General features: G+C 39.1%; 3 non-coding genes across 3 annotated transcripts; all 3 read left to right on the forward strand.

Moving 5' to 3' along the window:
• The first annotated feature begins 9,181 nt into the window (after positions 1 to 9,181).
• On the forward strand, positions 9,182 to 9,254 carry Trnav-cac (transfer RNA valine (anticodon CAC)). Its single transcript has one exon. It is a non-coding gene; the product is annotated as a tRNA-Val (tRNA).
• A 2,231-nt stretch (positions 9,255 to 11,485) lies between these two features.
• Trnav-cac (transfer RNA valine (anticodon CAC)) lies at positions 11,486 to 11,558 on the forward strand. The gene has a single exon. It is a non-coding gene; the product is annotated as a tRNA-Val (tRNA).
• Positions 11,559 to 13,241: 1,683 nt separating this feature from the next.
• Trnav-cac (transfer RNA valine (anticodon CAC)) lies at positions 13,242 to 13,314 on the forward strand. The gene has a single exon. It is a non-coding gene; the product is annotated as a tRNA-Val (tRNA).
• The last annotated feature ends 12,480 nt before the right edge of the window (positions 13,315 to 25,794 follow it).

Genomic DNA, 25,794 nt, shown 5'->3' on the forward strand with positions numbered 1-25,794 from the left:
ACCAGGACAAGCGTTTTCAACCACACCGCTGTATCCTTTTCCTTTTTTTGGTTTTGTACTTTTTACTTTCTTGAGGAATGCTTTGTAATCGGCATCACCACGACGTGATAATTCGTCTTTATATCTACTTGCTAAATACACGATTCTTGCCCAATTATCCGTCGACCTTACATACTTTTCGTAACCTTTGTTGATATACTCCTTTTGAACGTCCTTATCAAAATTTGTAACAATAAAATTAATCAATTCTTCATCGCTGTCGAAGCCTCTAATTTTATCTATTGTGTCCTTTTTAAGTACATTACGGGGTATATTCCCCGCCCTTATCTTTTCTTGTTCCGGCATTTCTTCGGGTATTTCTTCGGGTATTTCTTCTTCTGGTTCTCTTGCGGTAGCACCTAGTTCTTCTTCGTCGGCCATTGTAACATAAGGTTCTTGTGGGTCCGTTATAGCGAGTGGTGGTGGCCTCTCCCTCCGTTGGTGTGTTGTAGCAACCGCTATTTCCGCAGGAAGTGTTTCTAAAGACCTTTTTGTTTGTTTGGTCTGAGCCGCTATCTTTTCAAGTATGCCAAGCAGTGGCGCCTTTTTCTTTCTTTCTTCGTCGGAAATATCCCCGTATATCGCTGTTTTCACGTCCTTGGTTACACTCGTTATCGGAGCAAAGAGTTGTTCACTTCCAACAGTAAAATCAGTTTGTAGTTGCTGCCGCGTTTGAAGTTGTTCTCGGACCCTGTCTCGTAACGGTATGAACTTTTTAAGCGCCGCTAGCCGCTCTCTGGCTAGCCGAGTAGTAAGTGATTCACCTACCATTATTGCAATTGCTCCGCAATTTCTAATTCCCCGCCGAGTGTGGCAGGAATGGGGGGGGGGAATATGTATACATTTAATGCGCCATCGGGGGCTCCACTGAGTTTTCGTCTATAATCCTTCTAATGTTTTTGATCTTACTAGAAATCTCCCGGCGTCGTTCATAAACACGTCCAAGTTTTTTTCGTACTATTTCAACGGCAGTGAATAGTCCAATGAATGCATTTACGTCATTGTGGTACAGGTTCTCATTAATCGTATGTTGTAATCGTTTTATAAAAGCGTACTCGCGGGCCAGGGTAAAACGCCCCCGTTTCGATTGTTCGTTAATAATTTCATAATCGGATAATATTCTTTCGCTGTTCAGACCATCGGATAATTCAATTCCTTGATTTTTTAATTTTGAAATCTCGGTTAATATATTATTGATGTCTTCGATATTCATATTCTTATAAAACACCTTATTTTTAAATTAAAAAAAAATTATTTTACAAAATGAACCCTGCGTATCAATCCCGAGGTGTGTTATCTATCACTATTGATAGTATGAAGTATTACAGACAATTCCTCATGGTGACCTTGTCACTCGCTGATATAATCGGAGGTTTTATTTATGTACGAAAATCGAATTCTGTGTACATTTTTACCTGATAAAGCTGTTTGATATACTCGTTCTGCAACAAATCGTACTGAGGCCCTACAAATGTCGAAATATTTTCCTGCCGCATTTATAGAGTGAAATGTTTTTTCCTCGTGCGTTATTGTATCAAACGATTTGACACCCCTTGCTTGCTTTGAGCATTTACCAGTTTGGCCTTTTTTACTATTTTCACTCTGAGAGATAGCTTGCAGGTTTATAAGAGAATTATTTTGAGGGCATCCATCAATATGATCAATAACGAGACCGTCCTCGATTGGTCCGTTAAACGCTTCATATACCACCCTGTGAACAAGATAAATTTCCCCCCCGGCACCAAACACCAAATACCCGTGATTATTTACGGTACCAACCGGCTTCTTCAGTCTGCGGTTTCGAACAACGCCGTCGCGAGATGCCTCGTAATTAACGAGCACAGGGTGAGGTCTGAACTCTTGGTCCATTTGTATAATAATACTACTTGTCTAATTCATTATTTGGTTTAATCATAAACCTTTCAATGTAGTCTTGAGGAGTTTTGATGATTTTGTCCTTGACGGAGTCAGCGGTGGGGTCAATGACGGCATTTTTTATTCGTTTGTCATAATAGCGTTTTAGCTCCCTGTATCGCTTTCCGCCACAATTAATACACAACTGCGATTTTCCTCTTACACCAACATGGCAAACCAAGCACGGGAGGGAGCCAAGAGAACCATTACGAACGCTTTGTAAATGATACCCGCAGAATTCACCTCTACATGATTTATTGCACGGGGTTGTCGACCCAATCATCAACCATTTGCAGTGATTCATTATACTATATTCTTTCATTTAAATACTTGTTTTAATTATATGGAGGAGGAGTTCAAGAAATTAGCAGCAATTAAGCCCTGGAAAAATATTAGGTTTAATCTCGATAGAGCCCTCGAGGGCGCACCAAAAGCGTTAATAAACGATAGAACCCTGTTAAATAAAATCCGTGATTGTATCAATGAATTCAAGCGTGATGGTGCATCTCATAGTTGGTCAACATTTCGAATTGATGGCGTTGTTGATGCTACCATGAACGACAACCGCGCAGCAACGATAATATTACAACTTGACGGTAAAAAGTATTTCTTTAGAGTAAAATTTATTGTCCGGGTGGAATCAGGTAATTGGATCATACGTGATAAATTTGAACCAGTTCTCAGCGACAAGAAAACAGTCATTGTTAGCCGCGACTCCAAGCCCGGGCTGTTAACCGGAATTGACAGACCATACTATGAACGAGCGTATCCTGAAACAGCAGTTGTTTATGGAATATACCCGTTAAATAAGAAACCTGATGTCAGAAAACTAGCGCCGATGAAACAGTCAACGGGGATAAATTGTGTAGCAGAACGAATAATAGAGCATTTTACAAATGCGTGTCGAGGAAATAAACTGACCGATTTACGACGTAGCAAAATAAACCAGTGGGAGGAGACAGTGCGCGAGCGAGGAGCAACCATCAGCGACATAGCGAGATTAGAAACGTCGTTGAGATTTCCAATAACCGTTACAACGATAACCGGTGAAGTATTATACGAATCAAAGTACAAATCAAAGGGAACCCCAATCAAAATTATTGATCATAACGAACACGCGTGGACGCCCGCGATCACAGTATTTCCACGGGATAGAACAGTAAAGTATATCCCGGGGGAATTCCTGGGAGAGGACGGTTTTTTCGCGGAGAGGAAACTATTTGATGCTATTGCCTGCTTGTGTAAAAACGACCCTGTATCAGTGTGGTTACTTCGCAGCGCTGAAAACGATGCGGATACCTTTGATCAGTTTGTAAGACCAAACGGTGAATTATATCGCACTGAAGCGTTCCACAACAAGATGAAAAAAACCGCCATGGAATTTGAAGAGCATGATGAACAACTGCTAACAAATTGTTTTACGATTCCATCGGTTGTGGCTCATGTTGCAGCAAGGAAAAATGCGTGGAGTCCAACACGCAAGGAATTTCTACCGGATGTACAATCCAGTTGTTTGGAATACTATCACGGTGGACTATGGAACACTGGATACAACCGCGACGCTATGATCTCGGTTGATATGGTTGCCTGTTATCCAGCGAGTTTTCTCGGGTATGGATCCGCCGCTGAGTACTTTAAACGATTTGGACACCCCAGACATGAAATGACTCGTGTTGCTATTAATGGACCACTGCCTGATTTTGATTTAACCGGATTCGCTCGCATAGTATCATTTGAATTCGCGGCAGGACTTCATCGCTGTTGCTATATTTGGATCGGTAGACACATGGCTGAAAAGAAGTGGTTGCCAATAGCGCTGCTACGGTATATGATTGATTGTAAAATGCTAGTTTCGTTGATTGTCAGTGACGCGATTATATCATATCGAGCGCAGACTGAAGTCTGGTTACCAGAACCGGAGCGTCTAGATAGCATAATTGACGAGTCCAGAAAACACATTGATGCCAACGAGGAATATATCATCGAATGGTCCAAAAAGATATTCAACCAACGAAACAGAGAGGCAAAAGATCTCGGTAGAAGAATAATCGGTAAGTTCACACAAGGTGGAAAAAACTGCGACTACAAACGATATTGCTCACGGCTGATTATAGATGACGCAGAATATGATTTCGTAATCAAGGACGCAGTGGCGAAAAATAGATACGTGAACTGCAAAACAGCTTTCTTGTCCAATGGAACAAGGTTGGGTACAGTTGTTACTTACAGCGACGGAGACAGCCCAGCATACCCGCATTTGAGGGCGTCTATGCTGGGTTATGCTTGCATAAATTTATTTTCAATGTTAAATAGATTTCCCGACACCGCGGTTAGAGTAGCCGTTGATTCATTTTACATAGACGTAAAGTATAAGGGAAACATAGCCGAGTTTACTAGTCCGGACGAAAGTTGGGGTACATGGAGAATTAAAAAAGAAATACGACGCGATTATTCCCCGTCAGCAGATGTCACCGTTGAAAACAATTACCTACGCGGTGATAATCTATCAGAATGGTCTAATGCACCACCGTGTTCTGATCCAATTTGTAGGCACAAAACAGTTTATTTAAGCGGCTGTGGCGGGTCAGGAAAGACGACTCGGGCAATTGAATTATTTCGAACGCGGGCAAGTATAATCGTGCTTACACCAACCCATAGACTAGCGCGAGAGATAAAACAACGAAATGTTGACGCCGTTACTTATCACAGCTTTTTTCGATACAGCGGTGGTGTGTGGACTCCTGATCGAATGGGTGAAAAATTTATTCCTGAGGTTATCATCTGGGATGAGATATGTACTGTTTCGTTAGATGTTTTACAAATGTTTCTTGAGTGGTTGCTGCGCGCGAATACAGCGGTGATAATGTGCGGAGATCATGGTCAACCACCACCATTTGTCGGCGAGGGTCCACATGATTGGTTAAAGGGTTTTGTGGACTATTATGAAGAAACCGATACTGATTACCGAGCACTTGATGAACAACTGCGCGGGGTTAAGAAATTAATCAGATTACAGCCGGATAGAATTCAATGTGAAATAATCCGCGAGGTGATTCCGGAAACGCCGTTAAATGAATTCTGGGAAACATGGAGACCAAACGATTTGATTGTAGCGAGTAGAAAGATAGTCAGAGACACACTTCAGCAAAAGTTGTTTACGTTGCATAAGGAAAAGTTTCCAACGCGTCCAGTGCCGTTATGTTATAGACCCGCGGATACACGGCGGCAGAACATTGAAGTTGAGATTCCAGGCCCGACAGCGTCGGGGACAAAAAAACAAATTCTCGTGCTGAATGATATCGTGCTCGTTGATATCAGCGTCGTCGAGGACGCGCTACGTGCTGATAAATCCCCGTGGACGCTAGGATACGCAACAACAATACATTCCTCGCAGGGACTAACCATCACGGACACAATTGTTTGGATGGTTGATAATCGCATCGAATGGTCAAATCTAGTCTATCTTGCAGTGTCCAGAGTACGGAGGATAAATCAGCTTCGAAGAATTGTTATTGACGAAGCCAGTGACGGAGTCACCAACGACATCATCGATGCAAGCGTCATTGATAGAAAACTCTCGGATTACCGCCAACAGGATAAAAAAAACAGCGGCGTTTTGATATTGATGCCGAATTAATAATTGCGTTACGACAACAACAGAATAATCACTGCGCGAGTTATAATTGTGTAATGCGTTGGCGTTATTCGGATAAAGACGCTCGCCAATTTACCGTGGACAGGATCGATAACAGTCTCGGTCATGTCAAAACCAATGTGAGGTTGACCTGTCTTGAGTGTAATAGACGCAACGGCGCTAGTTAAGACCACGCGGGGGTAATTGAGTATCGTCAGGTATCACTTGTAGTTGCTCGCGTGTAAACCCCCGCTGTGGGGCAGTTGAATCCAGTCTATAGATCGGTGGTCTATCAGTTGATCGTGTTATCGTTGATATGTTATGTGTGGTAACACTCCAGATAGGATCAGTAGCTCTTTTTTTACCGCCTTCAAGCTCTCCTGGTTCATATAGATATCTAACAGTGACATCGCCGAGAATCGGCTTGGAAACGCTATTTATTTTTGATCTTCCGGGTATATACTTTTTTTTAATCGCGTCGCTGGGCTTCATGTTGATTACTCGGGTAATCTCGTTATTTAACGCTGCAATTACACCTGGCAACCTTTTGACCCATTCACGAGATCGTTTTCCTTGGATGAATTCTTTTGCGTATTGATATCCAAATAACCGTTCAGCAAGAGTCCGATTGAATCGTTCAACAATTGCCTGATCACGATGTATCGCAGTATGACCTCGTCGTATCGCGACGCTATGATGTTTCAGCGTTGATAGAACAGCGCCGCGAAATTCACTACCAGGATCAACTTGTAATAGATTTGGCCAGCGCAGAGGACCTCTTCGATAAATCCGCTCAAACGCATCGGCTACTTCAGTTGCCGACTTTGTTTTTAACGGTTCCGCTTGTTTGTATCGACTCGCAACATCAACTACGGTTAGCGCGTATTTGTAACCGTTGTCATGCGGTAGAAATAGTATATCAGCCTGATGAACTTCATTAGGTACGCTGACATCAAAGCGCGAGAAGTTGATTTGTTTAGGCGGTGGTAGATAAATTTGCCATATAGCCTGTTTGGATAACCAATTAGCCGCAGTGGCCCTCGTTACTTTTGCAGCGCTTGCAAGCTTACCAATTGCGGCCCTCCCCTTCCAGTATCCTCTCGGAGAATAATAGATGGATTCCATGTTGTTATTATAAACGCTAGCGTTTTCAATTACCAGCGCGAGAAGCTCCGCTTCCAATCATTAATTTACCTTTCATAGCCGATTTTACCAACCATGAGGCCAATTTTTCCTTGAAGGATTTATCAGGAATAGCATTTAACGCGTGAATTAATTTTACATCCGCGATATGACGCTGTTGCAGATCGCTACTTTTGTAGTAAGCAACATCATGAGCATGACACGCCTTATCGATAGCGTTTATTGGATACTCACCGGGTTTGGGTTGATTTTGATCATCGAGTCTGATATCTAATCGTGTTCCGGGGCCACAGTAGCTATATCCTGGGAGGTGCTTTTCTCCTGGATACTTTGCCCACGGGGTTCCGGGGAGTTTTGATAACTTGGCTGCGATGTCACCTCCTCGCTTTTTTTTAAAACATCTCCGGGTCTAATAGAAATAAATCTAAATTTCTTTATACCGCATTGTACACACTTACCAGTAAGTGCCGATCTGTTATTTCTTGTTGTAACGGTTGTCATATCATTTGTGCCAGTACGCACTCTACACTTCACACAATATAGATCCATAATTTATGTATAGAGATATGAATATAATTGATTTTTCGGCGACTAAAACAAGAGAACCAGTTAAGCATGTTGCAGCGTTACCAAACTCGATCCGGATGATTATCATCGGACCATCTGGATCCGGCAAGACGCAATTGTTACTCAATTTAATAATGAGATGGATGAAGTGGGATAAGTTGTATTTAATCGCCCCTAGCGTGGATGATCAACGATGCTACGATGTGTTGAAAGATTTTAACGAGAATGCATCAGCGATCGCTGAAAAAAATGTTATTGAGTTTATTACAGATATCAATGATGCACCAGGTATCGATGATATTGATGGCGACGTTAACAATCTAGTCGTGTACGATGATGTTATGTTAGACAATCAAAAAAACCCAGCTAGGATATTTTCCAGAGGCAGGCATAAAAACACTGACGTGATATATGTCACTCAACGATACACTCAGATTCCAAAAGTAATCAGAGACAACTGCAATATTCTTGCTGTATTCAACGGCGTTGATACACACACGCTACGAAATATTTGGCAGACATGGTGCGGCGGTGACATGGACTTTAATGTTTTTCGAAACTTTTTAGTCATGCTCAGTCGACCCCACATGGATTTGTAACGATAAATTTACATGATCCTCGGACACGATATCGTATCGGACTTGACCAAATATTCGGTTAGTTGTAAATAATTTTCATTGTAAATAGCCACTTAGCAGCGGGGGGGGGGGGGGGCGATGACATCGACGCGGTGGTCGCGCTTTTTTACCGGACGCTGACGACGCTGGGATCGGCGCGCAGAAGGTATTAATTAAACCAAATGACGATTGGACGATCCCCCGACGACGACGTCGTTTTTTTTTTACCAGGCGCTGACGACACCGGATCCGCTGAGCGAAGAAAGTATTAATTAAACCAAATGACGATTCGACAAAATGTCCGATTCGCCCCCCCCCCCCCCCCCGCTGCTTTACCACGCTGATTAGATTAGCTGCTGGGACAAGTCCGATCTCACGTGATAATAAGTATAACCTTTTGAGCCAATCATATTTCGGCGTTGAAGTGTGTCCCGCATAGATTACCTACTTTGAAAATCGTGTCGCATGTATGCGATGTATGCGCAGTGAAGAAGACAATGTCTAATTCTTGCATGGAACATGGTTCATTAAGTTGAATCGAGTTAATGGGAAGTAAAAATTACGTTTGCATCTCCCACTTTTCTGTAATTCAAGGATGGTTGCATCGTAGAGTCGCAAACATGGTACATGTAGCTCTGTTCACCGGTTTCCACATGTGCACGTACTTGTCCCAAGAGACAAAATTCGCAAAATCGCACGTTTCGGAGCCCGTAACTTCAGTTTGGTACAACGCAGAAAAGTCAATGATGGCTTGATGAATAGAAAAATATCTCCGGAGTAGAACAAGCCATATAGTATGGTCGTGTGCCTTTATAGACGGAAAGAGAAGAAGGAAATCGAGGGTCATGGGTGGAACGAAATATTTGGAAGTTACGTACCTTCCCTCTTATATATTATGATAGAGAGGGTCCTATGCCAGAAAGGATCATGGGGGTTATCTAAGGTAATTTTGTCACTCTATATAAGAATTCTCCTTCAGATAATGTGTTTTTTTTTTTTGGTCTCCATCCAGCTCGCGTATATCACCTATGTATCGAATGAGTAGCGTTGAGCTTGACATTGATGATTATGGTGCTGAAATTGTTCGTGAGCAAAACGAATTCAGCTAATTTTAACTTCATTTTGAGACACAGACATAACATGTTACTGAGCTACAAACGCGGATAGCATTGATGATGCTGTGCCGAATGAACTATAAAAACTAATGGAAGGACCATGAAAGGTACAGTTGTCGTCACAAAGTGTAGTTTGAAAGCTGAGTACCAATGGTTCCGTAGTGTAGTGGTTATCACGCTCGCCTCACACGCGAGAGGTCCTGGGATCGACCCCCAGCGGAACCATAATATTTTGCCATACCATTTTTAAGCGCTTTTATTACTTATCAAATTCTTCAATTCGCTTTAAATTTAGGGTCATTGACTTTATGATGCCAATAGCTTCTATCATGAATGTTTGAGAGTCTTTCGCGACCAGGCCATAACCCTCATTAGATACTAGAATTACAAGGAGATTCCCTTCATTTGACCTTTGAAACGATCACATATTATGTCACTGACTGAAATAGTAGATTTAGTGAACTTTAAGAAATGAAGAAATAGTGTAATTAATCTTGCGAGAAAGCCCATACGAGAATGTTTAACAAGTAACTTTAAATATAGTAACAAAAGATATCGGGACCTTCATTATACAAATGTGAAATTGCAAGAACTGTTGTCAGTAATAAAGGGTTTACTGGTTAAGATGATATTGCAGATGTTTTACTTATAAAGATTTCACGATTTCACCTTGATGCTGGTAAACCTCTTGATCATAAACTATGCATAAAGGATTACAGTGATAGCTGATCTTGTTGTAGACAAATTGCATGGCGCTTATTCCTTATTTCGTTTTCATGATATAACTGTCAAGAAAATCCTGAATGACCTGATTGGATTTTATGATCCTGACAGCAAGAATTTAATATTTTTTATTCTCCTCGATTTCAAATGTCTTTGAGAAAGAAGTTTAGAAGCAGCCACGGAATGAGTGAACAGCACTGAATCTTATACTTGATTTTCAATTGTATTTTAGGATTCGTTACTCCTGTATTACTTTGCTAACTAGATTAGCTGAAACATCTTAATTGTTGACCCCAAGAAAACTCTTTGATGTTACTAACGATAACCTAATCTCATATACACTGAAACCTTAACAATGTGATGATGTGCAGATGCTGTATTCCGAATGGCGGCCTTAAACTCTTTGATTGTTTAGAGGTCAAGTAGACTCATTTTGGTTACACACACCTTTTAGCTGGAATAAACTAAAGTCGTTCCAGTTGATAGTCTTATGTATACATTGTTACAAACAAGAAAGATGTATGTGAAAAACACCTCGGTGTGAATCCTGGTCTTCTGCTTCGATGATAGCTTTAGCATTCAATTAGAACCGCGTACATGCAAGAGGTAGACTACTAATATCAATACCACTTCTTTACATGGAGAGAGATAGAGAGAGTCCCGTGTTTATGTGTTACGCAATGTTGGTCCTTCAGTTATAGAAGGATCTATTTCTTAGACACGACTGAACAGTCATGACAGCAACATCTTCGCTAGGCATGGTTCCTATATGTTAACCCTATCAACACAATGGCGGGTCAATCAGACGCTGCAGAATTTTGGGTCAATTAATCTAATGAGAAGTAGAGGCAAGCCACCGCATATAGTCAAAATCAGCTACTCCAAAACTTGAACACTCTTTCTACATGATCGAGAGGGGAGAACACAGCTGCAATAGACTGATAAATAAGCGATATTCCAATGGCGATACGTTTTATGTACAAATATAGCCTTTCATAGAAATACACTTGTAATGGCTTCTCTGTGGTGGTATGTCATTGCTGAACCGACAAAGTATCCTTCTGAAGTGAATCGTCCCTACCATTTTCGGCCCATGCGCAAAGCACCGCTGTTACACGCTATTGGTTAGTTGACATTACATTCAAAGGGAGGTAACTATGCAATCGAGAAGATGTCGCTAGGACAAAGCACTGAACTATCTAATCTATTTGCCATGGTGTAAATACTGTTAATATATCACATCATTAACAAACGAAGATTTGACAGCCGTTGCGTGTCACAGAAAGACATACATGGTCTACGTAGTAAACAAATCGCACCATAAGCACAGATTTAGTAGAAATGAAAAGTAATAGAATGACAAATAAATGATGCATATGTTGCTGGTTTACATGTGCCATATGGCAATACGCATAACATCTGAATTCTCCATTAAATAGGAACCTTTCCATATCCCCAGGATCAACATCATGCATACCATGATTTGTATCATGTATCGAATGAGTAGCTTTGAGCTGTACGTTGATCATTATGGTGTTGAAATTGTTCGTGAGCAAAACGAATTCGGTAATGTTAACTTCATTTTGAGATACGGACATGACATGACATGTCACTGAGCTACAAATGCGTATAATATTGATGATGCTGTGCCGAATGAACTATAATTACTAATGGAAGGACCATGAAAGGTACAGATATCATCAGAAAGTGTATTTTGTAACCTTCGAACCAATGGTTCCGTAGTGTAGTGGTTATCACGCTCGCCTCACACGCGAGAGGTCCTGGGATCGACCCTCAGCGGAACCATAATATTTTGCCAAACCATTTTTAAGCGTTTTTATTAATTATCAGATTCTTCAATTCGCTTTAAATGTAGCGTCCTTGACTTTATGATGCCAATAGCTTCTATAATGAATATTTGAGAGTCTTTCGCGACCAGGTCATAACCCTCATTAGATACTAGCATTACAAGCAGATTCCCTTCACAAGAGGTTTGAGACGATCACTTATTATGTCACTGACTGAAATAGTAGATTAGGTAGCTTTAAGAAATGAAGAAATAGTGTAATTACTCTTGCGAGAAAGCCCATACGAGAATGTTTAACAAGTAACATTGAAAATAGTTTCAAAAGATATCGGGACCTTCATTATACAGATGTCAAATTGCAAGAACTGTTGTCAGTAATAAAGAGTTTACTGGTTAAGATGAGATTGCAGATGTTTTTAAAGATTTGATGATTTCACCTTGATGCTGATAACTTTCTTGATCATAACAATGCAAACATGATTATAATGATACAATGATAGCTGATTTTGTTGTAGGCAAATTGCATGGCGGTTATTCCTTATTTCCTTTTCATGATATAACTGTCAAGAAAATCCTGAATGATCTGATTGGATTTTATGATCGTGACAGCAACAAACTAATGTTTTTTATTCTCCTCGATTTCAAATTTCTTTGAGAAAGACGTTTAGAAGCAGCCATGAAATTAGTGAACACCACTGGATCTTATATTTGATTTTCAATTGGATTTTAGGATTCGTTGCTATTGTATTACCACGCTGATTAGATTAGCTGCTGGGACAAGTCCGAGCTCACGTGATAATAAGTATAACCTTTTGAGCCAATCATATTTCGGCGTTGATGTGTGTGCCGCATAGATTAATTACTTTGAAAATCGTGTCGCATGTATGCGATGTATGTGCAGTGAAGAAGACAATGTCTAATTCTTGCATGGAACATGGTTCATTAAGTTGAATCGAGTTAATGGGAAGTAAAAATTACGTTTGCATCTCCCACTTTTCTGTAATTCAAGGATGGTTGCATCGTAGAGTCGCAAACATGGTACATGTAGCTCTGTTCAACGGTTTCCACATGTGCACGTACTTGTCCCAAGAGACAAAATTCGCGAAATCGCACGTTTCGGAGCCCGTAACTTCAGTTTGGTACAACGCAGAAAAGTCAATATGGCTTGATGAATAGAAAAATATCTCCGGAGTAGAACAAGCCATATAGTATGGTCGTGTGCCTTTACAGACGGAAAGAGAAGAAGGAAATCGAGGGTCATGGGTGGAACTAAATATTTGGAAGTTACGTACCTTCCCTCTTATATATTATGATAGAGAGGGTCCTATGCCAGAAAGGATCATGGGGGTTATCTAAGGTAATTTTGTCACTCTATATAAGAATTCTCCTTCAGATAATGTGTTTTGTTTTTTTTTGTCTCCATCCAGCTCGCGTGTATCACCTATGTATCGAATGAGTAGCGTTGAGCTTGACATTGATGATTATGGTGCTGAAATTGTTCGTGAGCAAAACGAATTCAGCTAATTTTAACTTCATTTTGAGACACAGACATAACATGTTACTGAGCTACAAACGCGGATAGCATTGATGATGCTGTGCCGAATGAACTATAAAAACTAATGGAAGGACCATGAAAGGTACGGTTGTCATCACAAAGTGTAGTTTGGAAGCTGAGTACCAATGGTTCCGTAGTGTAGTGGTTATCACGCTCGCCTCACACGCGAGAGGTCCTGGGATCGACCCCCAGCGGAACCATAATATTTTGCCATACCATTTTTAAGCGCTTTTATTACTTATCAAATTCTTCAATTCTCTTTAAATTTAGGGTCATTGACTTTATGGTGCCAACAGCTTCTATCATGAATGTTTGAGAGTGTTTCGCGACCAGGCCATAACCCTCATTAGATACTAACATTACAAGGAGATTCCCTTCATTTGACCTTTGAAACGATCACATATTATGTCACTGACTGAAATAGTAGATTTAGTGAACTTTAAGAAATGAAGAAATAGTGTAATTAATCTTGCGAGAAAGCCCATACGAGAATGTTTAACAAATAACTTTAAAAATAGTAACAAAAGATATCGGGACCTTCATTATACAAATGTGAAATTGCAAGAACTGTTGTCAGTAATAAAGGGTTCACTGGTTAAGATGAGATTGCAGATGTTTTACTTATAAAGATTTGACAATTTCACCTTGATGCTGGTAAACCTCTTGATCATAACTATGCATAAAGGATTACAATGATACAATGATAGCTGATCTTGTTGTAGACAAATTGCATGGCGCTTATTCCTTATTTCGTTTTCATGATATAACTGTCAAGAAAATCCTGAATGACCTGATTGGATTTTATGATCCTGACAGCAAGAATTTAATATTTTTTATTCTCCTCGATTTCAAATGTCTTTGAGAAAGAAGTTTAGAAGCAGCCATGGAATTAGTGAACAGCACTGAATCTTATACTTGATTTTCAATTGTATTTTAGGATTCGTTACTCCTGTATTACTTTGCTAACTAGATTAGCTGAAACATCTTAATTGTTGACCCCAAGAAAACTCTTTGATGTTACTAACGATAACCTAATCTCATATACACTGAAACCTTAACAATGTGATGATGTGCAGATGCTGTATTCCGAATGGCGGCCTTAAACTCTTTGATTGTTTAGAGGTCAAGTAGACTCATTTTGGTTACACACACCTTTTAGCTGGAATAAACTAAAGTCGTTCCAGTTGATAGTCTTATGTATACATTGTTACAAACAAGAAAGATGTATGTGAAAAACACCTCGGTGTGAATCCTGGTCTTCTGCTTCGATGACAGCTTTAGCATTCAATTAGAACCGCGTACATGCAAGAGGTAGACTACTAATATCAATACCACTTCTTTACATGGAGAGAGATAGAGAGAGTCCCGTGTTTATGTGTTACGCAATGTTGGTCCTTCAGTTATAGAAGGATCTATTTCTTAGACACGACTGAACAGTCATGACAGCAACATCTTCGCTAGGCATGGTTCCTATATGTTAACCCTATCAACACAATGGCGGGTCAATCAGACGCTGCAGAATTTTGGGTCAATTAATCTAATGAGAAGTAGAGGCAAGCCACCGCATATAGTCAAAATCAGCTACTCCAAAACTTGAACACTCTTTCTACATGATCGAGAGGGGAGATCACAGCTGCAATAGACTGATAAATAAGCGATATTCCAATGGCGATACGTTTTATGTACAAATATAGCCTTTCATAGAAATACACTTGTAATGGCTTCTCTGTGGTTGTATGTCATTAATCCACGTGACCGGATGTGAAAGTGCAAACAGTATGATTTTAAAAAAGAGACTGCTTGTAAGAACATACTCTACAAGTCAATAAGAAATGGATACTCAAATTTTCATATTTGTTGTCTTTAGCTATCAGTCACTTTTTCCAGCTTGGCATCATTTTATACTCGTTTTTACCCGGAAGTATGTTTATGTAATATACGTATGCGAACACACATTCATTCGAGGATATACATACCCATTCTCCAGATGAAAGGAGGCAGTCATACACACAGACAGACAGGCAGATAGGTGAGAGTCATAAATGTCTTATACATGCATATTGTGTCTAACATCGCTATTTCTCCAAATTGTGTACTCTAAAATTTCCAACCGTTTAAGGAAATAAAATTAAAATAATGATCAAGGAGACTCGTAGGTGCGCCTGTCTGTTCAAGCGTGGTTGTCATTTGTGCATTTTGAAAAAACTCAAGTTATTTCATGAAAAGTATAATGAACGTCAATAAAAAAGCCAAGGAAATACAATTAAAATAATGATCAAGGAGACTCGTACGTGCGCCTGTCTGTTCAAGCATCGTTGACATTTGTGCATTTTTTTTTTAACTCAAGTTATTTCATGAAAAAATATAATGAACATTAATAGAAAAGCAACAGTCTAAATCAATAATAAAAGAACCTTAAGAAGTTATAATTTTTTTCTCGTTGTCGTTGAACCTCCTATTCACGTCACATGGCCTTATTTAATCAATGTGCGTCCTTTTCAGGGCTAGCCATGGCGGTAACGAAGTCAACTGTTCAAATTGCAAGAAAAAATCCATCTGAATACAAAATTTAGACAGTATTAATTTGTCCGCTCAGTGTCCGTGGGGTGCGTTTTTACTTTTAATCTTATTTGTATATTCATACCTGTGATTACATAGAACTGAACGAAACGGACAAGTGAATTTCGATGCGAATCGAGCGAGAGTACAACGTACTGCTGATGCATTGAGTCGTAATTACGGTAAGAAATAGTCCCTATCAAATGCATACTATTTTGCTCATCAAAGTAAAATAACAAGTTCCACATAACCAAGAACTTACAATAATGAACAGTAACATTAGTTCTAACTTACTGTTCAACAAATGTCTGACAAGAGAAATGTTTCTCTTGGGCACAATGGGCACATTGATTCCATCACTATCCTGCATCTCCGCTGTTTTGGTAACAAACTCGACCGGATGGTTGAAGTCACTAATTTATGGACAAACATCATATTTTTGGCTTTGAAATTCCCAAATTATGGAAGGTAAAATAATTCATTTCCTAAACTATTCATGTGAAAGTCCAGCACGACACACGCATGGTCCAACAGAAAAATGAACATGGCACAATAACTGTTAACATGAGAACTTCTTTCCACTTAATGTTTATGTCCCAGGGCTTGTTGAACTGTTGATGTCTTTAGACGAATTCCTTGACGAATTCATTGATATTCATGACAACAGCGTGACATGACGAGGACCAGAGCAAGGTTTTATACTCACATTTAGTATAAAATACAGAGTACACATTTATAAGAGATGCAGATGGCGATCTAAACAATGATGGGTGGATGGCATACGTTAAGGAACGGAAGAAGTAATTCACACGTGGTAATTGTTTTCAGTGACAGATAAAAATGACATGATCAAATATGCCAAAGTCTAGTAGGTCAAACATCATCTCACATCTCAACATTTAACATCAAATAATCTTCACACATTAAATGAACAATGTTTGTGCATGCCAAACTCCATTCACAATACCATTAAGGTAGTATAACATAGTGAACTGCATCATGTTTTTCTGACTTGGTTTCATGTTTTTACATTATCATTATCAGTATTACTACTGGATGAGGAATGTAGTTCTTAATAGTGCCAAGTATTTTGGTTTGTTGAGTTAGGTATTACAATATATATGTATATACACCATGTAATGCCAACTAACCAATAGCGTGTAACAGTGGTGCTTTGTACATGGGTCGAAAATGGTAGAGGCAATTGATTTTAAAAGGATACTTTGTCAGTTTAGTATCGACAGTGTACCAGAGAGAAACCATTACAGGTGTATTTGAAGGAAAGGCTGTATTTGTACAAAGACGGACTGAAAGTGGAAATCCATTATTTATGAGTCTATTACAGCTGTGTGCTCTCCACTCGATCATGTAGGAACAGTTTTCAAATTCTGGAGAAGCTGATTTTGATTGAATGCTGTGGCTTACAACGGTTTCGATATCTGAAACCAAAACGTCACACATATATAGTCAACTTATAAGTTAGCAGCATTATCATTTCAAAGTCATATCATGTCAAGTTGGATGGAAAGTATTTTAAAAAATACAAATGGCAAACTGTCGTGGAGAAAATAGCAGTGCAACCGTCTACGTAGCACTAATGCGTCTGTGTTAAAAAAAGATGTCTCTAAATCTGCTGAAAAGTGCATTAGCGTTCCACTTATACGGCTCGCACGCGACAATGACAACGAGTGTAGTAAAGTGTTGAGACAACGAGTGTAGTCAAGTGTTGAGATTTTGCTTGATCATCAGGGTTAGCCCCTTCAGTAGCCCATGACTTTATCCCTGCTGATAACAGATGTGCAAATACCCATGCATTATTTAGGTCGCATCATAATACGCATAAATCAACAAAGTGGTTTCGCTAACGCTTATTTTATGAAAAGAGTTTCCCACTGTTTGTTATGAAGGGAATTTGACTGGTAGTTTCACTATATTATTATGTGATGACCCTTTAAGGTAAAGTTATGGTGGACTCTCTTAGATCGATAGAAAAATTAATTGAGTTCAAGTCTCATTTACTTAGGTGATACTTTTGGCGAAGACGGTGCTATTTTACATCGCTAGGTGCGGAGATGTACGGGTTCGAATTTTAAAGAAAGGCGAACTCTTTATTATGAAGTCTGAAGAAGCTACTTTATTGAAATCATAAAATACATGATAGAGAAAATTACATTCTAGATATCGAAATGAATATGCATGAACTGTTACAGTTTATATATAAAATTACATATAAAATAATTAAATTTCTTTAATCTAACAAACTTCAAACAATTTTGGAACTTATGTCTTTTAGAAGATAGTGTAAATAATTAACTGTCGAATAAATTAACGATAGCCGAAATTCTTACAAATTCAACATTTTTTCAGACTAATACAACAATCCCAGTTGTAGATAAGTAATTTGCTTAATGTTTGACCTAAGTATCAAAATAATATGTTCTGTCATTTTAATGATTTCTAAATCAATTATTACTGAGCATTAGGTTGGTATCGAAATCCTTTTTTTTTTTAAGTCACTATTACCATCACATATACATATAAATTCTTAATAAAGTTTAAAAAATCCATTTTACAATATATTTCTTCATATTATGAAATAAAAAGAATATAAAACTGCTTTAAAATTCTAAGGAGACTTGAATCCAATCGTTTCCAAACTAATTGTATAGTATTTTCTCCAAAGAGCCAAATCTTTGCACTGCTATCATAAAAGAAAATCTTTAACATATGGAACTTAATTTGTTTGTCTTTGAGGAAAGGCGGATTCTTTATTATGAAGTCTGACGGAACTACACGACTTCAGTGGATTTGTAGATGGAAACAGTTATTGTAAAATGGTTTGATAATCCACTAATTCCTGAACATTGTCATAGACATCCTTCCAGGACTCATTGTACTATTTCAGTTCCCACAGTAAACCTATCCAAATACCAAGATAATACAAATTCAACAATTTTACATTTCAAAGTGCACATGATCAAACCTATATTTATCAGTATAGACGAAACCTGGATCACACCTTATGTGTAGAGAAAATCACATCAGCCGCTGCATTTTCTAGACATGCGTGTGCTTGAAACGTGTGCTTTCAATTCCGCACCAAAGAATCAGGTGCTAATTTCAGTAATGAGTGTTCCAAGCTCAAGACAAATAAAATACTGAAAATTCGTCAATAAGACAATGTCTCTATTTTATCCAGTTATACAACTAGGGTAAGCTCTCAAAAATTTCCTTTTCCAACAAAATAACTTTCATTTTCAACCAATCCTGGCCAGCCAAACCAAGATATACTCTATCTTATGTTCACCCATTTTCAGGCTGGTTCCCATTTTTCCATACAATTAGTACCGTGTATCCATCACGGATTTTTGGAACATGATAAGCTCTATATCAACCTGCGTTTTCTGTCTGTGATAGTCTTTCCCAGGAATCAGTCTTCTTACGTTGTGATAATAGCTGTAACGTCGCCCTCTTAGTAAGAGGGTCGGTTAATTGGATTTGGCTGGCGTTATCTAAGGAATCACCTCCTTCGATTTTATAGCCCGGTGGGAGTGGAAAGACAGAAAAACAACAGAGAACTGAGCAAGACTATTGGGAAAAAATAATACAATACGAGCCTCCTTAGACAAGAAAAATAACAAACATTAATCAATAACAATTAATGGCGGCAACTCCAACTCAGTCTAAGTTATGTCAACAGAATTTAATAGCAGGATCTAATCTGGATTTCTTTCATCACAATAACGAGTGGTGAAAAGAGCGCAATGTCCTCGACTGATTGCATCTCCTTCCTCCCATGGCCGTTTATCAACATCTTCCTATTTCCTCGAGCCTTCCTATTCTCTACGCTTCACACCTTCCTGGACTTCCTAGTCCTTAATTCTGAGCTCGTCACTTCTTTTTACGGACCACCGTCTTCGGACTATTCTGGTCTCTCCTCAGAAAGCTGTTCCTTAGAGGACAAAATTACCCCTAAATCTCTATATGTACTACTTTCTACATGTACATAAAATTCCCTCACTTACGTTACTCAGAAGCATACTAGCTATTCACTAGAAATTCTGACTTAATCCCATAAAACATCACCCCGCTTCACATCGACCGGCCGTAAATTAACATGTTAGCGGTATATCTAACATTACAGTATCTCCTTATCTACTCTACTACATGTTCGATTACTATTGCATAAATCTACAAAATTCTAGCTCACAGCAATCCCTAACTTACAAGATTATTCAAACATTACAAAATCAGATATAAATATGCGATTATCGTTAACTCACGATAGTCAGTATCGTCCTAACAGACAAAGGAAATTATTTCATATAACCCTATAAAATCCTACACATATGGAAAGTTGGATAGCATGCAATCTTCAGTTCTATCGATGAACTAGTGACGGTAAAATTAAAGTGATAAAATGCATAACAACTCTAGCATCAACAGATTTCCATGAAAATGAATAAACGATACACAGTATGGATCCTAGTCATATCAAACACATTTGCACAAAAACAAACAATCAAAAATAGAACATTACGTGGAAAATTAAAATTGCGTACCTTAATGCTGATCTCTTTCGGAAATTGTGCGTCCAAGCACTGAAAGCTTTTCTTACAAGACAACCACCTGGTCCCCTTTTCTTGTTTAACGAGGAAAGCGCTATTCTTTTTAAGATTCTTCGGAGTCAAACTATTCTCTCTCTCTCTCTCTCTCTCTCTCTCTCTCTCTCTCTCGGGAATTTTAAGACTAAAGAATTTCAACCATGGTCTTCACTTTAAATTAACATTACTTCTAAAGTGTACGCCTTAATTTACTCTGGCCAATAGTAAGCAGCGGTTTCTAAATTATCGCAAGATACTCATTTCTTTCGTCAAATTGTAGGCAGCATAGAATCTGTGAACAACGGTGCATATCAATTTCCCTTTGAAAATGATAATTTGTTATGGGTTCCCATGAAGCGGTTTTGGTTGGTAGCTCAAATGTTTACTTTCTCAGGACAGCGTTAAAATGCCCTGGTCAATCATACTGAGTCTCATAAATGCTAGCCTTTGAAGTTTAAACACTGACACGGGGAGAGAAAAGAAGAAAGGTCGAAGTGAACCATCACAAAGTCTTTTCTGGCTTAAATGTGATAAAATTTTAATGCTTAATGCATTCAACTTTAAGGTTCAATACAATTCAAAATTCGACACTTTACAATAGCAATAGTTTAATAGTCGAGAAATGATTTCTAGTGATTCAAAGCCGCTACACTCCCGTCAAGTATCATCCTGAGTTGATACTTATTGTATTCGATTTTTGTAATCAAAGCCTTCATCGTCTGGAAGAAGAATATTTTGCAGTATTGCAACCTGGGCAGCAGAAGTCGTGGCATAGAAATTCTTCTGACTCGTGGGTAGGTGATCAATATCTGACCATTGTAACAATTTCACAGTGATCAATCCTGAGATACAATTCAGGTACCACTGATTTAAATTTTTATCTGGTTAACCTGTTTCTTGCTCATATTTCTAGAACAGTGTGATCTTTTAATCTTGATTACAAAATGTGAATCGACGAAGATGGAAGAGTAAAACCAGATGGTTCTTCACGTCAAAGATTAACAGAGAGTCATTCAACAGTATGCTTCAGACAAGATTCGAGATAAAAAGTCAAGATACTTGATGTCTGTGAAGATAAATGGCACTGGGCTCCAGAATACCCACAACGTCAAAGCATAGGAAAGAGAAGAGGAAAAGGAGACAAATGTATAGATTCATGCTATCAAAGTCAGGAAAAAGGCAAACGGTCTCAGAGTGTCACTAGAAAAAGAGAACAAGCAGAAGGAGCATTCAGAAAGAGAAACAAAGGAAGAGTCAAAACCCGTCAAGAAATGCAAGAAGGCAAGACAATTAGAAGACATTGTTTCATTTATTTGTTGACACCTCTGGTGACCTCTAGCCACAATAAACTAGAATAAGTTTGAGGCGACCCTCTTTAATCAGAAAATGTTAATTTGATTTTATATCTTTATATCTCCCACCACCACCTCTAATTTGTCGTTGTTGGTATGGTAATTTGGTAAAAGAAATCACAAAGAATTGAAAGATGAAATTCGAATACCGAAGAATAGACTGTGCGACGTCATTCCAAGTATTGTATTATAACTTTAAGGTAAGTTTAAGTGTGGAAGAATATAGATATACATGGAAGGACATTTGCTTGGAGTGTTTGCATGTTGTATGGCTTGTTAGAAAAATTAACTCGCAGTTGTTAGTATTGTATATTTGCTTCCTTTTGTATCCTTTTGTTTTGCTATGTTGATATTTGGTAGCGTTAGCCATGATAACACCGTCGTAATTTCTTACTTTAAGGGACATAACCCTTGAGTTTATGGTTGCTTCTTTCCTAGATTTCTTTCCTTTCGTTTTATATCGTCTCTTCTGGACATTTCCTTCGTTTTCATGTATAAGGTGCTTTTTTTTTCTCAGCTCTTATTTCCGCTCCCTTCGCTTTGTATAATCTACTTTTTGATGTTTCTCTTTGTTATTTTTTTTTCTCTAGTTTCATTATATATAGTAGTGCGCAAACGTGCACAGATTCAAGGATTGCAAATGTTAAATGACGATAAACGACATAAATCCACGCAACATAACTATATGGTGTCACCTTTTCTCAGGACAACACAAGTGAACTAGTGATGTCAACAACCATCGTTTCGGGCAAGTACTTCCCCGAACTACCCTATGATTGTAAAGGTATCGTGGGTTATTACCAGGATCACAGACACTGTGATATGAAAGTGAAGAATTTATGCGATGAGGCACTTGTGTCTATCGTTCCCTGCGGACACGAAGTATGAGAAGAAGAAAACCAGTGAAGAGACGCGACTTATGTTAACCCCCTGTGGTTAACAAAACCCAAATGGTCCTTTTACAGGGCCACTTAAATCACTAAAAAAAGAGAGATACTATTGGTATTTATCAACCAGTTTTATGTTATTCTTGTATGTGATTGCGTTATAGTCTATGTTGTTGTCAACTAAAAATTAACCCAATCCCCCTTTGATCCCTTCTCTCTTCTATGTGATTGTATGTTGTTTTTTTATGCAAGGGTATAAGTAGTGAAGGGGGGCACTTTACGGTCAATGGGAATTAGCATTACAAGACCCCTTGGGCAAGATTACCGTCAAGGGAAAATTAACATGGAGAAAAATCGTGGGTAAGATTACCGTCAAGGGAAATTAACATGGAGAAAGAAAAAATCGTGGGGCACTTTAGCGTCAAAGGAAATTAAACAGGGTGGGCCTTTATAGCGTCAAGGGCTTTTACTAAAGTGGGCCTTTATAGCGTCAAGGGAAATTGAACATGGGATTTTTATATATTTTTTTAAAAAAAGGGGTAGGCAATTCAAAGACTATCTCTTTTCGAGAAATATGGCTGGCCCTGAAAAGGGCCTTTGGGTTTATGTTAATGTATTCATAAACATAAATGGCACCGCATTGGTCTTCTTCTTCTCCTTAGGCTGCGTCTTACTGTTGGTCCGTACATCAGCACTCTTTTCAGGCATCCTTGTCTTTCGACGTAGATCCTACGTATCCACAGGCTGGTGTTGGTCCTGTGGACAACGGTCCACTTCGATCGGACATACATGAGCAAGTCTGTCCGAAACATCATGGAAGACACAAGGGTGGATGACTCAACTGTAGTGCACATCTTGAAGCGACGAGAACAGGTGAATCAATGCATTGAACGGCGCTTATTTATAGGGACAGGAAGGATTGAAACGGATTGAGTTCATTCACCAATCCGAACACGCGTTACAGAATTCAGTCAGCCCGCATCCAATCCGAAGAGAGCAGTCTGTGACGTCACGTAGTCAATATAGATTCGCTAGCGCTTGTGTGCAGTCAATCTATGCGACAGTGATTCAACATGACGGAAACTCAGAAAACGATCCTTTGGGGTGCACCAGCAGGGGAGACTGCCCAAGGGAACTCGGACTTACTTTCAGAAGAAGTGAATTGGGATTTTGTGGATTTTCTCTCCTCGCAAGAATTTGTTCCGGAACCTTCGTTACCTTCTTCATTACCGCAAGTGGAGAATTTTAGACAGAGACAGAAAGAAGAATTGGAGAAATTTATGCAACGACAAAAGGAAGCGGAACAAGCTTTTCTCCTACAGCAACAGCAACAAGAAGAAGAGGTAAGAAAAAACCAACAGCAGCAACAGCAAGAAGAAGTAGCAGCAAAGAAACAAGAGGGTGAAAATCAAACGGCCACGGTACTGTTGGACATTTTAGCGGAGTTAAGAAGTCTGAAACAAATGTATCAGACTTCTTTATCACGACCGAAGAGAATACGACCTTCCCGAGCTAAACACGTCAACCCTGTGACTAAGCCTACCGTACCACCCTTAGTGATTTCAACTCAATCATCATCAACATTACGCAGTCCAGAAGTAGGCCTTGGCCGTGGCAAAGGCATAAGGCAGTTAAAGTTGATTGCTTAAACTCACCCCTTTACCATGAAGAAAAAGGCCCTTTTCAGGGCCACCCACATTTCTCGAAAAGAAATACAATTTCAATTTGCCAATAACTCAAAAAACCCCACCCATTTTACCTTATAGTACGTGTCTGTGTATGAGTGCGTGAGTGTAGCTTCTTATTTTAAAATCATAACTCAAAGACACTTACCTTATATCATTCATTTATTCTTTTCTCCATTTTTTTACAATTCAATACACAATTCACAACACAACACTTTAATTAAAAGTTCATTGACTTCTTCTTTCTCCTTGTTTAGTCTCTCTGTTTTTTGAATTTCTTCACCGTCTTTTCCTCATTTTCTTCCCTTCTTCTTTTCTTCTTCTCCTGTTTCTTTGCCTCTTGTAAATAGAATTGTCTTTTTTCTTCCTCTTCTTCCTCTAAAGAATCCCTCTCTTCTTTCGAAGAATCCCTCTCTTCTTCTGAAGAATCCTTTTTTTCTTCTGACTCCTCTTGTTTCTTTTTTGGGCAATCTGGAGACCAATGTCCTTTTTCTTTACAATAATAACAGGTATCTTGACTTTTGTCTTTTTTAGTCCCTGTTTTTGTTCTTTTTTCACGGTCTGGACACTCTGAAGACCAATGCCCTTTCTTCTGACAGATATAGCAAGTATCTTGACTTTTATCTCTAAAGGAAGGAGAGTAGTCCGTAGGCTGGTCTGAAGAGAATTTTCTAATGACCTCTCGCAAAGCTCTGACGAAACGTTCCATCTGGTTAGTCTCTTCCATCGTTGTGCTCGGCTTGAGAGTGAAATGAATAGTGAAAGGACAAGACACACACCCTTTTATATACGCTGGTCTGCCATGACTATAAAGTAGTTTATGGTGTTTGAACTTGAGTCATTTGACTTTTTGCTTTCAAGATGAAACGATCCCATTCATTCGAGAAGAAAGAAGAAGAAGAAAGAAGTAAGAGGCAGAAACGTGATCTATCGCCTCGTACCAGGGCTGAAATCTTGGCACAAATTCATGCCAGTGATTTTGAAGAGGACATGAGTGAACCAGAATCCGAACCCTCTAAACCAAGTTCACCACCCTTAGTTAACCCTGAAAAGTACTATTCCATTCGAGAGACGGAAAAGCGCTCCTCTAGAAAATTTAGAACCACGGCCTACAAATACACGGTGAAGTTTAAAGATTTCAAGGCTGAAGTGCCGTTAGAGAAAGCAGAAGTGTTCATCACTGGGGTGTGGGATTCTTTGCTCACTTCACTCAAGCAACAATGTCAACCCAAAGAAGACGATCGCTTGAGACTTTCCATACAACACGACGGTTTGAAATCCCCTGTTTGGATCGAGTTTAGCACCCCGGCAGAATTGACTGCTTCCAAAGTCATGGACAAGATTCAACACGTGCAACAATCTAATGACCAGTTTGACATCACCGATGGTAAAGCCACACTGGATATGACCCACGTCTCTCCTCCTCAAGGGACTGGACGCAAAAAGATGTTATTGGTGGACGACCTTCGCAACACCAAAAAGAGTCTCGTCCGAATTCGCAACCCTCATGACCAGATGTGTTTAGCCCGTGCCATCGTGGTGGGACGAACCTATGCCAACAAGAACGACACGGCAGAATGGAAAAGAACCTGG

Source organism: Sinohyriopsis cumingii, chromosome 4 (assembly GCF_028554795.1).
Source record: "Sinohyriopsis cumingii isolate HCF-2022 chromosome 4, ASM2855479v2, whole genome shotgun sequence".
Lineage (NCBI taxonomy): Eukaryota > Metazoa > Mollusca > Bivalvia > Unionida > Unionidae > Sinohyriopsis > Sinohyriopsis cumingii.